This window comes from Macaca fascicularis, chromosome 1 (assembly GCF_037993035.2).
Source record: "Macaca fascicularis isolate 582-1 chromosome 1, T2T-MFA8v1.1".
NCBI classification, from domain to species: Eukaryota; Metazoa; Chordata; class Mammalia; order Primates; family Cercopithecidae; genus Macaca; species Macaca fascicularis.
In genome coordinates, this window is record NC_088375.1 from 21,616,483 (window position 1) to 21,625,838 (window position 9,356).

Below are 9,356 nucleotides of genomic sequence, written 5' to 3' on the forward strand. Positions count from 1 at the left end.
ACCTGAGCCCCTGCTATGTGATAAGCACTGATCTAGAGGCATTTGGGGAGTCTAAGGTGACTGAAACAGATGAACAGTTACAGTCATAAAGCTTGAAATAGAGTAGCAAATTTTTCAGTGTAGTGTTTCTTTTTTCTCCTTAAAATGGCATCTTAAAGAGAAGTCTATATGCATAACACATCTCTGTCGCTCCACGCTAACCCCCCAGGCTGCCCCTGTGGTACCTCTTCAAAAAATCTGGGACCCAATAGACATAGTTTGAAGAAAGCAGCTATAGCGCTTTCAATAAAGTATTAGCTTTCTAAAGTAATGTTCTATTTTTTTTTTTTTTTTTTACAAGTAGCTATTTTCAAAAGAGTGATGTATCGATACTGAGTAGTTTATATGGTCTATCTCATTTAAGACTTGACAACCATCCTAAGAGTTGGACAATAAATGACATAGCTAGCATTAGACATGCCACAAAGGGTAGGCAGAAATGGACTGAAATGGGAAGAGAGAAAGAAAGAAAAAAATTGCTAATTTTACACCTATGAACTACGTACTGCCACTATTAAAGAAATCGAGGTAAGCAAAAGAAGGTCTGGAAAGTTCCATATAGACTGAAGATAGTTCTAACTTTTGCATTGTGGGGGTTTTCAGGTTTGTTTTTCTTTCTGACACATGTTCCAGTGTTTGTTTCTATACTATTGGAAGAAATGTTTGATAGCAGAAGCCATCTGTATGTATCCTTGCATTTTGTAGGGTTTTTTATTTTTTTCCTCTGCACAGTAACATACAGGAGCTGAACAAATAATGCCTTGAGTCAATATACTTAGTCTCCGATTATTCATAGCTAAAGTTGTTCAGAGCATTTTTGTAAAAAGAATCAAAGTAAACAATTACCTTGATTCATAAGACCGACTCTTCAGTGAGAAAACACCAAGGTATGAGTCATTTACAAATGAATTTGTTTTGCATTGTTACTGTTTATTTCTTTAGAGGACTACTGGATTTAGAAGTCATTGGCTGTAATGTAAGTATAATGTGAAACTTTGCCTACAAATTGGGCTCTGTGCTTTTCCCCACCTTCCATATTCTCCAATTTTTGTCCTCCAGCATAGTGAAAGAGAGAAAGACTATCCTTTGTTCCTTTCCGAGTTGCCTCTGCCTGGATACAGGGAGCAGCTGGAGGCAGCCAGCCCTCAGGCGGGTAATGAATAAGTACACATGTCTTGGTCCTGTCTGCAATCTCCTGTAAAGATTGGCTTATCCTGGAGAGGCCAACCCTGATTGGTAAGAAGGCTGGAAGAAACACCTGTGGCATGCAATGGGATGCTCTGAGGATGATTTGCCTAACTCTCTCCTGGCTCTCAACAGACACCAGACAGCAAATCTTTAATGAACATTTGCTACATGCAAGGTACATGTGAAAAAAGAGGAATGAGAAACAAAGAGGCACATTCACGCAGGAATCTTGAATTTTGTAGATTATAGAGGGCTTAAGAAGACATAAAAGAAAGTGGATTTTGTGTGAAAATCTCTAGCAGTCTTTGCCCACAGCCCTGCTCTAGTGCTCCAGGCTCTGCCTGTACATTGTTTCTAACCCATAGCTTATCATATCCACAAAATGAGATTATAATACTTACTTTACAAAATTGTGGAATTAAATAAAAATGACATTGTTAAACTGTCTGGGACAGTGCCTGGCATGTGATGAGTACCCATCAAATAATAGCTATTGTGATAGAAGCTGATTGTTTTCTATAGAACAGGGGTCCCCCAAACCAGGGCCATGGCCCAGTACTGGTCTGTGGCCTGTTAGGAACCAAGCCATGCAGCAGTAGATGAGCGGCAGGTGAGTGAATGAAGCTTCATCTGTATTTACAGCCACTCCCAGTGCTTATATTACCACCTGAGCTCTGGCTCCTGTCAGATCAACTGTGGCATCAGATTCTCACAGGAGGGAAACTCTATTGTGAACTGTGCATGCGAGGGATCTAAGCTGCATGCTCCTTGTGAGAATCTAATGCCTCATGATCTGTCACTGTCTTCCATGACCCCCAGATGAAACTGTCTAGTTGCAGGAAAACAAGCTCAGGGCTCCCACTGATTCTACATTATGGTGAGTTGTATACTATAATATAAATTATAACGTATATAATTTCATTATATATTACAATGTATTAATAATATAAATAAAGTGCACAATAAATATAATGTGCTTGAATCATCCCAGTACCATCCCTCCACCCCTGCACCTCCTGCCAGTCAGTGGAAAAATTGTCTTCCACGAAACCTGTCCCTGGTGTCAAAAACTTTGGGGACTGTTGCTACAGAACATCTGTTCTCCTTTTCATTCTGAGTAACAGAATTGTTGTTTATTGGCAACAATGTACCCAGATTGAGTGAATGAATGAATAATCAGTCAAGCCTATTTTTTCCTAACCTCTAACACAGGTTGTGATGTGTATGAAGCCTTTAAAAGGAACTGACTCAGCTGATTCCACTAGCAGATATGGGATTTTGCCCTTCTGTCCTGTTGCTCAAATCTCTGTTAGTATGGCTGGAGCTATAGCAGTCATCTTGAACCATGTGATGACTTTGAGGATGAAAGACATGTGTTAAGGATGGTAGAACCAACTGATAGAAGGATTCTTGTTCCTGGTTACTTTGAAGCTGTCATCTCGGCTCTGTATTGTTTACCTTTAGAATTACTTTATGTGAGAGAAAAATCAGCCTCTGTTTCATTGATGTCACTACTATATGGGTGTTCTAGTTGACGCATACCAACTCTCACTGATGTTTCTCAAGGTGTTATTAGTAACTTAACAAGATATAGACAACTTAAGTGAGCAGGCCATGTTAATATCATCACCAAACTGGTGTGTAACAAATGCAAAAACACAGTGAGAAGAGCAGAAAGAAAGTTAGAGAAATCAGTGGAAGCGGAGGTGTGGTTAATCACCATCAATCTACGAATCCCACAAGAAAAGTCAGGCAGATAAAATTCATTCCATCTCAAGTTTAAAATTCTGGGTATTTTCATATCTTATATATCATCCACATATTACATATTGAAGAAAAAATCAAGCAGAAATGTACAACTCTTTAAAGCATTTATTTAAATCCATCCATTTAATAGTATCTGGGGTGTGACTGACACTCTTTTAGGGAGCCAACTGAACTGCTGGCTTTATCTATAGTTCTCTCAGTCTCAATAAATGGCCCATCCACTCCTCTCCCTCTTCCATCTAACACCTTCTTATCCTTCAAATCTCATCTTGAAACATGCTTTCTCAAGAATGCTCTCCCTCATGTCATTGCCAAATATCAAATGCCATCATTGCATTTCAACTCTGTCCTCTACCCTAGATTATAAGTTCTATGGTCATAGGGTCTATGCTTGTCATTTTCACAACCATATTCCCAGAACCTAGTCCTGCACCTGGTACTCAAATAATTCTTATTAGATAGTGAATGACCGAATGAGGAATGTTACCTTAACAATAGTGAGGCCGTCGCTCTCTAACGCCAGCGCCGCCTCTCGCTCGCCGAGCTCCAGCCCAAGGAGAAGGGGGCTAAGTAAGGAGGTCTCTGTACCATGGCTCGTACAAAGCAGACTGCCCGCAAATCGACCGGTGGTAAAGCACCCAGGAAGTAACTGGCTACAAAAGCCGCTCGCAAGAGTGCGCCCTCTACTGGAGGGGTGAAGAAACCTCATCGTTACAGGCCTGGTACTGTGGCGCTCCGTGAAATTAGACGTTATCAGAAGTCCACTGAACTTCTGATTCGCAAACTTCCTTTCCAGCATCTGGTGCGAGAAATTGCTCAGGACTTTAAAACAGATCTGCGCTTCCAGAGCGCAGCTATTGGTGCTTTGCAGGAGGCAAGTGAGGCCTATCTGGTTGGCCTTTTTGAAGACACCAACCTGTGTGCTATCCATGCCAAACGTGTAACAATTATGCCAAAAGACATCCAGCTAGCACGCCGCATACGTGGAGAACGTGCTTAAGAATCCACTATGATGGGAAACATTTCATTCTCAAAAAAAAAAAAAAAAAAAAAAAAATTCTCTTCTTCCTGTTATTGGTAGTTCTGAACGTTAGATATTTTTTTTCCATGGGGTCAAAAGGTACCTAAGTATATGATTGCGAGTGGAACAATAGGGGTCAGAAATCAGGTATTGGCAGTTTTTCCATTTTCATTTGTGTGTGAATTTTTAATATAAATGCAGAGGCGTAAAGCATTAATGCAAGTTAAAATGTTTCAGTGAACAAGTTTCAGCGGTTCAACTTTATAATAATTATAAATAAACCTGTTAAATTTTTCTGGACAATGCCAGCATTTGGATTTTTTTGAAACAAGTAAATTTCTTATTGACGGCAACTAAATGGTGTTTGTAGCATTTTTATCATACAGTAGATTCCATCCATTCACTATACTTTTCTAACTGAGTTGTCCTACATGCAAGTACATGTTTTTTAATGTTGTCTGTCTTCTGTGCTGTTCCTGTAAGTTTGCTATTAAAATACATTAAACTAAAAAAAAAAAAAAATAGTGAAATATTAATGGTCAGCTGATGTGGGTAGTCAAGACTTCAGCCTAAACTATAGCATGACCAAGAAACTCATAAGTGATTCTGCGATTGTGTTTGATGGATTTTTGTGTCCACATTAGCCACTTTTGACTTTTCTGCTCAAAGAAGTAAAAGATCTCAAATAAAAGATTCTTAATCAGTTTTCTTAGATGAAACAAAGGGAATTTCTGTGAACCTAGTGGATAGAGAATTTCCTACCTTTTCATAAAGCAGACAGGTATTTCAAACCATTGACAAGGAGTGAGAAGTAATTTGTGCCTCCTGGCTGACAGCCCATTTTTCCAACAGCCCTCAGCCAAAGGGCAGTCGGTAAAGGAGCCAGTTGAATAGGATTGGCTATGCCTGTGAGACATGATCATCTGGTGAGCAAAAAAAAAAAAAAAAAAAAAGTTTTCAAATTGGCACCCACTGAAATGGGGCCCAGCAAACAGAGTCAATTTGTTATGGCCCTAACAATGCCTCTGCACTCAACCCATTTAAATGGTTGTTTCTCTTATATCGGACATTGCATAGAGAGGCCATAATGGGCAAAATGAGGCCACAAGCAACAAATGGTTTCACGTTAATGGTCTAATTTCCTGTTAATGTACTGCTTATTAATCATTTTTAGTGTTTTTTTCTTAAATTTTTAAACTCTCATCCCTAAACTGATGCAAATGAATTACATCTTTTTATTAGGCGAGATTAAGATTAAGATAGGTCAGGCTAGAAGTTGGAATGAAATTATCTCCTATAATCACTACAGGAATTCCTGCTCCCAGGAAATTTCAACATGCCTTCTAACAAAGAAATTTTCTATTTTCTCAATTTATAATCAGGAACAAGTTCTCTTTACACCTCATAAGCCAAACAAAGACGTCATCACAGATCTCTCAATGTGCCCTCAGAATGATTGGAACGTCACCACTTAATCACTTTGCTAAGTGTCGCTGATCTAAAATATGAAACATTCAGTCTTACGTGTTTTCTTCGTCACTTGATATTAGACTTTTTATTATAAAAATTTTCAAGCATACGGAAAATCTGAGTGCAATCAATAACCATCAGAGTTATAATAACCATCACTATTTTGTTTGTTTCATCAGTGCTTCTTACCCATCCTCCATCTTTTTTACTCATTTTTTTTTTCTGGAGTAGTTTAAATCAAATGCTTGGCCTCATTTCACTTTCAAATGCTTTAGTTTGCATTACAAAGATAATATTGTCTTATATGATCCAAATGCCATTGCTATACCTAACACATTTAACAATAATTCCTTAATACCTCTTAATACCCAGTCCATACTTAATTGCCCTGTTTGCCAAAAAAAATGATATTTTACAGTTGATTTGTTCAATCAGAATTTAAACAAAGCCTACCTATTGTATTTATTATATGTAAATATCTCTTAAATTTCCTTTAATTCAGAATTATCTCATCTCCCTCCCTTATTTATTTATCTATTTTCCTCCTATGGACCTACTGATTGACTTAATGAAGAAACTAGGTCACAATGTTCTGCCTTTTGTATTTGTCTGCTTCTGGTATCTTTTCACTAGTTTCTCTGTTTCTTATATTTCCTACGAACTGAAAGTTAGATCTAAAACTTTGATCGTATTAAATTTATTTTTTTGAATACTTCATTGTTGGTGTTTTGTTCTCTGTAATATCTCACATTGGGAGGCCACTAATGTTTGGTTATCTAACTTTTAGTGAAGTTAACATTGATCAGGGGTCCAGCACTCTGATGTTTTGACCCAGCAACTCCTTTTCATGGTGTGAAATGCTGCCCAGCTCTCTACCGCCCATCCTGCTGACTCAATGCTGGTAGTGACTCAACAATGGGTTCCTAAAAGCAAATTAGAAAACACTACCTCAAGCCTTGCACCTGGCTCATGTAAGTGGTTTACAGGGTGGCATATCATCAGTCTCTAAATGCATCTCCAGGGGCTTTATAGGACAAATTATTCTGATCACCGTAGAATTGAGCCTAACATTAGGAGACATTAATTAGATAAATTGATAGGGACTGATAAATTCACATGGATTTTATTCTCTACAGTTTCTGGGACAAAACACTGGACATGTAAGTCTCCATATCTATAAATAAAGGATGAGAGTTGGACAAGATGATATCTTAAATAATTTTTAGTTATCAAAGTCTAGGGTTTTATACTGACCTCAACCACACCCTGCATGCAGTGACCCTGGACAATTTCTGTCTGTGTGTGAGTACTAAGTATCACTCTGTGTACCAAGAGTCAAGGCTTATGTCTAAAGGAGTGTAGCTTCAATATTAGAAATGCTTCTGCTCTTAATAATGGAAGGATGTATTCCAGATTCTGATGTGTGTTGTACATAGAAGTTATTTTCTTATGATGACACTTTTAACTTTTGGTTGCCCCATCGAAAGGGAATGGAAGAATCACAGAAAGGAAGAGGGGAACAAATAAGTAAAAAAAATAAAAAATAAAAAATCCACATTCATTTAGTCTGATGAAGGTAGCAGGCTAAAACTGGGAAACACCTTTCTGCACACCTGAACCCATACTAATGCCTCTACTCTCACAGATGTACATTCCAAGCAAATGCCTGGCAGAAGAAAAACTGCACCTCTCAGTCCTTCTCTCCTCCAACTCACTTCAAAGATTCTGGACTGATGTCTGGCAGAAAAACTTGGTGTGCAAAGATTGGAAAGAAGACTTGGGGAGACACAAGGGCTCTCTTCAGACACCTAAAAGTTTCTCATGTGAGAGAAAATTTTGGATCATTCTGACTGGTTCCAAAGCAGAGAGCATAATAATGGTCAAATGCCAAGAGGGGCAAGAAGGTAGAATTCAACTCAAAATAGGGAAGTACCATGCAGAAGTTTACAAGACAGTGTTAAGACATAGTCTTGGAAGTCTTAAAAGACATAAGATATATCTCACAGTAGCAAGAATTTCTGTATCCAAAACTGTTCAACTTGAAGCAAAATGTCTGGCTATCCAAAACTTTGTAGAACATTCTGATTTGGGGCATGAAGTTTAATTCTATGGTCAGCATAAGTTGCTAATTCCAACTCAAAATTTCAATATTTTCTTACTCATTTTTTATCTTCAGCCCTATTTTCTCCACAAATATTTCACTCAGAACTTCCGCAAATAACAATTTCTCCTTTATTTGAGTTCCCAGCACATCTATTGTTTGTTCCATGCATTGCAAAGCTTCAGAGTCGCACTTTATTATATATGTATTTAGATTTTTCTCCACTGCCTTATATATATTTTTTGCCATCTCTCCTCCTCTCTGCAAGATTGCATGCTTCTTTATATTGTGGGAACTGCGTAATATGTTCTTTTTTTATGTTCCCCATGGTGCTCTGTTCATGACTGAACACATGCTTTGTGTTCAATAAATACATGTTGAAATGGATTGAATTGATGTTCAGGGACCTCCATCCAAGAATGCAAAGCTGCACTGTGAAGGCTTCACTCTGGAGCGGAAAAAAAAAAGAATCCAACTACATCCTCCATCATGGCTTCCCTCAATTCCTCCACAGTGGCTCAAGGCCTTTCTGCGGGCCCCCACCCTCCTTCCCCTTCTCTCCACAGTCGACTTCTAGTTCCCTTCTTCCTGCAGTCCACTTCAGCCTGAGCGAAGTAGCTGTCTTTGGCTTTAGTTTTAATGCTGTATCTGGTTAGTTCATCCATTTTTTATGAGACAAAGAGAAAACTTTTGTGTCATAAAACTTAATTGGGGTAGCTAAACCAAAAGATATCTTTCCTATCATTTCTTATTGGGATAAAAGGAGTAAAGTGGAACAACACCTCTCTCTTTCACACACACACAATATGTGCACATACAGACACACAAAATTATATACATATACAGACACATATACACAACACACACAAATATGTACATGTTCAGACACACATACAAATTTATGCATATTACACACACACACACACACACACACACACACACACACACACAAAGGGTTCTGAAATTATGATTCTATTCTTGTCCCCAAAATGTGCTAGTAGTGTGATCTTGTGCAGGTTTTGCTGCCTCTCTGTGCCTCAGTTAATGCATCTCTAAGTGGAGATGATACTACTTGCCCTACCGACCTCACAAAAATTCTGTGGCAATGAAATGAAAAAAATGGATGTAAAAATACTCCGTAAATTATCAACTACATTGATTTCAAGCATTCTTCTTGTTTTTTATTACGGCGCTGAAAGCAAGCCAGCCTTGCCTTGCTTCTGAAAGATTTGCCATGTACAAATTGAAAGTAGGTAATCTTCTGCAGGTGATTGAGATGTGTTTCTCTCTCAGTGCCTTGTGGAAAGAGGGGAATCCCAGAGCAAAACTAAAATCAAATGATCTTCTCATGTATTTCACATTTACAGAAAGCAGTAGCCACTGCATTGTTAAACATGTGGAATCCAACACATGGAAACTGTGGAAGATCAATTAGTTTTGCTTGTTTGTTTCTGAAGAGCAGAATTCTCATTCAATATTTAAGTGTACATGCTTTCATTCTCTGTTTTTCTTCCTAATGGTTTCAAATTATAGTGCAAAGCCTCAAAGCTGATGAAGTAATATTTTTTCAAAAAATTACTCTTTTCTTCAATAACAATATAGAGTGTTGTTTTCTGAAAGATGAAGAATGGTGGTTGAAATGTTTAACGTTCCTGTATAATTTACTAATGCTTTCAGAAATAGAAATGTAATGTCAGTGGCAGATGTATCATGCAAGTGAAAAAAAATTAAATTACTTAAATGTGTTACTTCTTGTTAAAAGAGAAGTGA

The 9,356-nt window shown here is 38.0% G+C and overlaps 1 pseudogene; it reads left to right on the top strand.

Annotated features, from left to right (window-relative positions):
* Positions 1-3,570: 3,570 nt before the first annotated feature.
* LOC102130517 (histone H3.3A-like) lies at positions 3,571-4,537 on the top strand (annotated as a pseudogene).
* The last annotated feature ends 4,819 nt before the right edge of the window (positions 4,538-9,356 follow it).